Here is a 6,844-nt window from a genome sequence, read left to right on the forward strand (position 1 = left end):
GTTGAGAACCGCTGGGGTAGACAGATGCAGAGATAGATAGGTATGTACGTTAGTAGATACATATATATAGAAGACAAAGCTGTTTGGATATATAGATAAATACGTAGACATATAGATAGATGCATAGAGGTATATAGAAAGATTAACAGATAGATAGATACTTTGATAGTGCGTACTGGGGTTGGGTATGCTCAAGGGCTCCTAAGCACGGTGCTACTTCATTAAGACCCAGTCACGCGGCACCTACAGGAGTCTGAGGCAACACAGGCTGGATCACTGCTTAGGCGAGTCCGGAGCAGCCTTTAACAGTGTCTTATGTACTGTGACCAGTAATAAATCATTAAAGAAATAAATATAAGTAAATAATAATCGATAATATTTTGTCCACTGCAAGAACCGGACAAACTTCATGTCTCTTTAATGTTAGTGGTTATGTCGGTGTTGTCATGTCATGTTAGTGCTGTCATGTTAAGTCGTATACTTTGTCAGTGTTGTCGTGGATGATGTTAGTGTCATTCATGTCAGTGTCAGTGATGTTGTGTCAGTGCTGTCATGTCGTGCCACTGTTGTCATGTCAGTGTCAGTGATGTCGTGTCACTGCTGTCATGCTAAATCATCATCTCGTACATTGTGTCAGTACTGTTGTGTTTCATGTTAGTGCCATGTCATATCAATGTCAGTGATGTCATGCCAATGCCATCATCATACATCATGTTACAAAGCCTGTCATGTTATGTCACTCCATGCCGTATCAAAGCTGTCTTTAGTAATTTCATGCGTGTTGTGGCATTAGTCATGTCGCAACATTTGGTGTATGTTGCTTCTGTGACCATGTCAGGTATATAATTTAACATGTCATGTCATGTTATGTCATTAATTTTGCCGCTTCAGTGCTATCAAGTCACGTAATGTCAGTGCTGTCATGTCATGTCATGTCATATTAATGGTCATGTAGCGTTATCTTATGTCAGTGCTGTTTTGTCATGCCGTGTCATGTCAGTTCAGTCTTGCCACACAATATCAGTGCTGTAGTTATGTGTTATGTCATGTACGTCGTGGCAGTGCTGTCATGTCATGTCACAGCAGTACTTTCTTGTCATCAACTCATGTCAGTGTTGTCATGTAATCTCGTCATGTTAGTACTGTCATGTCATGTTATATGCCATGTCTTGTCATGTCATATACTGTATATGTCAAGCCAGTGTTGTCATGTCATAGCATGTCAGTGTTGTCTTCCTGTCATGTCAGTATTACTATCTCATGCCAGTGTTGTCTTACGTCGTCAGTCCTGTCATGTCATATCATGCCAGTGTTGTCTTACGTCATGTCAGATCGTCTCATGCCAGTGTTGTCTTACGTCATGTCAGATCGTCTCATGCCAGTGTTGTCTTACGTCATGTCAGTCCTGTCATGTCATCTCATGCCAGTGTTATCTTATGCCATGTCAGTCTTGTCCTGTCATGTCGTGTCCTGGTAAGTCATATCGGTGCTGTAATGTCATGTACATCATGTCAGTGCTGTCATGTCTTGTATTCACATGTCAAGTCAGTGCTGATATGTAATGTCATCTCACTATGTCGTCGTGTCATGTCATTGCAGACATGTTAATGTTGTACTGTCACACCCTGCCATTGCTGGCATTCGTTCTCATGTCAGTGCTACCTGGACGAATCATGCTCTAGTCCTGTCATGTCATTGTTTTCATGTCATGTATGACATGTCTGTGCTGTCATCAGTTTTTAAAATGTTATATCATGTCATCTCGTACCTTATATCAGTGCTGCCATGTCATGTCATGTCATCTCGTATGTTATATCAGTGCTGCCATGTCATGTAATGGCATCTCGTATGTTATATCAGTGCTGCCATGTCATGTCATGTCATCTCGTATGTCATATCAGTGCTGCCATGTCATGTCATGTCATCTCGTATGTTATATCAGTGCTGCCATGTCATGTCATGTCATCTCGTATGTCATATCAGTGCTGCCATGTCATGTCATGTCATCTCGTATGTTATATCAGTGCTGCCATGTCATGTCATGTCATCTCGTATGTCATATCAGTGCTGCCATGTCATGTCATGTCATCTCGTATGTTATATCAGTGCTGCCATGTCATGTCATGTCATCTCGTATGTCATATCAGTGCTGCCATGTCATGTCATGTCATCTCGTATGTCATATCAGTGCTGCCATGTCATGTCATGTCATCTCGTATGTCATATCAGTGCTGCCATGTCATGTCATCTCGTATGTCATATCAGTGCTGCCATATTATGTCATCTCGTATATTATATCAGTGCTGCCATATCATGTCATGTCATCTCGTATGTTATATCAGTGCTGTCATGTCATGTCATCCCGTATGTTATATCAGTGCTGCTGTGTCATGTCATGTCATGTCATCTTGTATGTTATATCAGTGCTGCCATGTCATGTCATGTCATGTCATCTCGTATGTTATATCAGTGCTGCCATGTCATGTCATGTCATGTCATCTCGTATGTTATATCAGTGCTGTCATGTCATGTCATCTCGTATGTTATATCAGTGCTGTCATGTCATGTCATCTCGTATGTTATATCAGTGCTGTCATGCCATGTCATGTCATCTCGTGTGTCATATCAGTGCTGCCATGTCATGTCATCTCGTATGTTATATCAGTGCTGCCATGTCATGTCATGTCATCTCGTATGTCATATCAGTGCTGCCATGTTATGTCATCTCGCATTTATATCAGTGCTGCCATGTCATGTCATGTCATCTTGTATGTCAATTCAGTGCTGCAATGTCATGTCATGTCATCTTGTATGTGATATCAGTGCTGCCATGTCATGTCATGTCATGTCATCTCGTGTGTTATATCAGTGCTGCCATGTCATGTCATGTCATCTCGTTTGTGATATCAGTGCTGCCATGTCATCTCATGTCATGTCATGTCATCTCGTTTGTGATATCAATGCTGCCATGTCATGTCATGTTATGTCATCTCGAATGTTATATCGGTGCTGCCATGTCATTTCAAATTATGTTCAGTTATGTCATGCCATAACTGTCGTCATGTTAAATATGCGTTCTTTTCATGTCACCCTTGTTGTGTCATATCAGTTCAGTCATCTCATCTCAGTATGCCAGTCAGTCAGAAGTCGTCCAGGTTTTAAATAATAATTTCAAACAGTAACTGGTCCTACGTTTACGTGTTTTGCATTCTGACTAGTCGAGAGATACCCCCTCCCCTTCCCCCACAAAGTTCTTTTCGCCTAAGACTTGCCTTGTCGAGGGGCGGTGGGATAAACTTGAAACAGTTCTTCGATCTCTCTAGCGGTCGTCTAGCATCGGCCTGATGGATACGGATGGCTTTAGAGTGGCATTATATATTAACCATAATGCTGGTGTTAAAGCTACTTCCCCAAAGCTAAGCCTCCCTCCCAGCCCAGCGCCCTCCCTTGTGTGTGTTAGGCATTAACCAGCATGCTTGTGTAGCTGTGCGTATTTTCGTCTCGGATAACAGTCTTTCACTATACTTTCCAGTCTTCACTTCATGGCCTCTGAGTGCCCCCTTCTTTGCATGCATCTGTTTGTGCGTCTTTGGGGTTGAGTAGGTGCTTTCGGAGTTGCGTTGCGTTACAGTGACAACTCTTCATGTTTATAGTGACAAATTATTTACTTTGTACTTGTTCTGTACAGATTTCTACGCTGCCGGATTACAATGAAAAGTTCTATATCAATTAACATATATCAACTATATCAACTCAGACCTTAGATAACGGATCATATCTAGCCGTGCAGCGCTTTATCCGTGACCTAAATCTACTGAGATCTTTATCATGTTAGCTCCTCAAGTAATGGAAGTCCACGGAAAGGCTTCGGCGCTAATCTTTCACAGTGAAGCGACATGAGTTAACTTCAAGACACAGTGTTCGGTGCTGTTGCCTGTGATTTTGTGTAGTGCATATCTCTGCTCACAAATTATGCAGTGAATAGTGTAGTTGACAAGGAATGCTGAGGGCAGTTGATAGTGGTGAGTTTTGATAGGGACAGTTGGTGTGATGGACAATTGGTGTGATGGACAGTTGATATGGTGGACATTTGGTGTGGTGGACAACTGGAGAAGCGGACAGTTTAAGCAATGGACACACGTTACGGTGGACAGATGTGATAAATTATATGGAACAAATACAGAATGTTCAGAAAACCAAAGAAGCAGTGTGATGTGCGTGGATGAGATATAAAATGAATACAGTGGAGAAAAAAGATGATGTGATGGACGACCAGCCAGCAGGTGGGTGGTGTGGGTTGGCCTGGGCGGTCTGCCGTCTTTCCTGCTTCACCCACCCACCCACCCATCCCTACCTGAACAACATCCTTGCCTCACCCACCCACTCCTGCCTCAACCACAAACCTGCCTCACCCACACCCCTGCCTCACCCACACCCCTGCCTCACCCACACCCCTGCCTCACCCACACCCCTGCCTCACCCACACCCCTGCCTCACCCACACCCCTGCCTCACCCACACCCCTGCCTCACCCACACCCCTGCCTCACCCACATCCCTGCCTCACCCACATCCCTGTCTCATCCACACAACTGCCTCTCCCAATCCCTTGAATTAGTAACAGACATTTCTCAGTAATAAACCTGCCTCAATGACAAATCTGCCTCACCTTTCAATCCCTGCCTCGCCCACGCACTTCTGCCTCACCCAGATTCCTGCCTCACCCAGATTCCTGCCTCGCCCAAACTCCCTACCCTCCCACCCATCGCTGCCTCACTATCACCATCTCTATATGGCCATCTGTGTGAGTACTTCCTCTAATTTACATAGTTACACACACACACACACACACACACACACACACACACACACACACACACACACACACACACACACACACACACACACACACACACACACACACACACACACACACACACACACACACACACACACACACACACACACACACACACACACACACACACACACACACACACACACACACACACACACACACACACACACACACACACACACACACACACACACACACACACACACACACACACACACACACACACACACACACACACACACACACACACACACACACACACACACACACACACACACACACACACACACACACACACACACACACACACACACACACACACACACACACACACACACACACACACACACACACACACACACACACACACACACACACACACACACACACACACACACACACACACACACACACACACACACACACACACACACACACACACACACACACACACACACACACACACACACACACACACACACACACACACACACACACACACACACACACACACACACACACACACACACACACACACACACACACACACACACACACACACACACACACACACACACACACACTCTCTCTCTCTCTCTCTCTCTCTCTCTCTCTCTCTCTCTGCCCTTGCAGTATACCCGTGCACCCTCTCTCCTTTTCTACATCCTGTGGCTCGCCCGTCACTATACACGGGAAAGTTTCATTAACACTGGGGTGGCTGTGTTGGACGTCTGTGTTGATTAATGGAGACAGTCACAGCGAGAGGGACCACAGTCAAGGCTTTAGGGCGATACCAGGCACAGGAACTGACCTACCTATCACCTACCTATGTCACCTTCCTACCTATGTACCAACCACCTACCTACATACCTACCACCTACACTACCTACTTACCTTCCTATCTACCAAGCTTCCTACCTACCCTCCTACCTACTTACATTCCATGTTACAGTCAAGACTATTACTCTGAGAGATTACAAAGCACAGGAACTGACCAGCCAGCCTAACACTTTAGAGCCTAGGTTTTGTTTGAGGCGATACTGATTACAGGAACCAATTAGTCAGTGTACCTATCTACCCACCATGTCACAGTTAAGGCTTTATTTGAAGAGATGCCAAGCACATGAAGTTACTAACCAACCAACTGGCCTAACTACCTACCGTACCTACCATGGTCGAGGCTATTATAGGCGATACTAGGCACGTGGACGAATCAACCAACCATCTTTGCTGTCTGCCTGTCTACCTGTCTACTTACCTGCCATCTTACCTGTCAGTCCATATCCAACTCTACATCCATCAAACCGATTTAATTTCCAACACTTTTTTCTTCCCTTGAAATAAATCCCTTACGCGCGTATTCTAAGTAGCTTCGAGGTCTTCCTAACACAATTTCCTCAGAGATTTCGTCTGTATAATAACACTTCATTATCCTCTTGTTCCAATGCACAGTGAATCAAGAGAATGTTAAGGTGCACTATGCAAAATAAATCGCTTAAGACAAGGGGCAACGGAGTCCTTTATGCCACTTAATATACGATCATTCATCCAATGACTTATTTTTGTTTTATTTTTATTGACTTTAGGTGGGTGTACGTAAATCCTGCATTAACCTCTTTACTAACAGAGGTCTTTACTGAACTGATATACCGTACAGTCGTCTGAAGGAGGATCATGAATAAAGTGAAATATACGTTATTGGAGTGAATGGGTGAACTTTCATATCATCAAGTTGTTCCTCTGTCCCTCTCCATCCTTCCAGTAAATAATAATAATAATAATAATAATAATAATAATACATAAAATAAAATGAAATTAGTGATAATTTTTGACGCTCGAACAGCCATAATTTCTCATGTGCCTTTTTTTTTTTTTTTTTCTCAGAATAACAAACGTAAGGACGACGCTGGGAGTGAAGTTAATAAAGACAGGTTATTAAGCCTGTGGCCGCTTCGATTTCACAGGTATTGAAAATCATCTGGTGTTAG

This window comes from Coenobita brevimanus, chromosome 1 (genome assembly GCF_032717465.1).
Source record: "Coenobita brevimanus isolate Jiangsu-jjx chromosome 1, ASM3271746v2, whole genome shotgun sequence".
NCBI classification, from domain to species: Eukaryota; Metazoa; Arthropoda; class Malacostraca; order Decapoda; family Coenobitidae; genus Coenobita; species Coenobita brevimanus.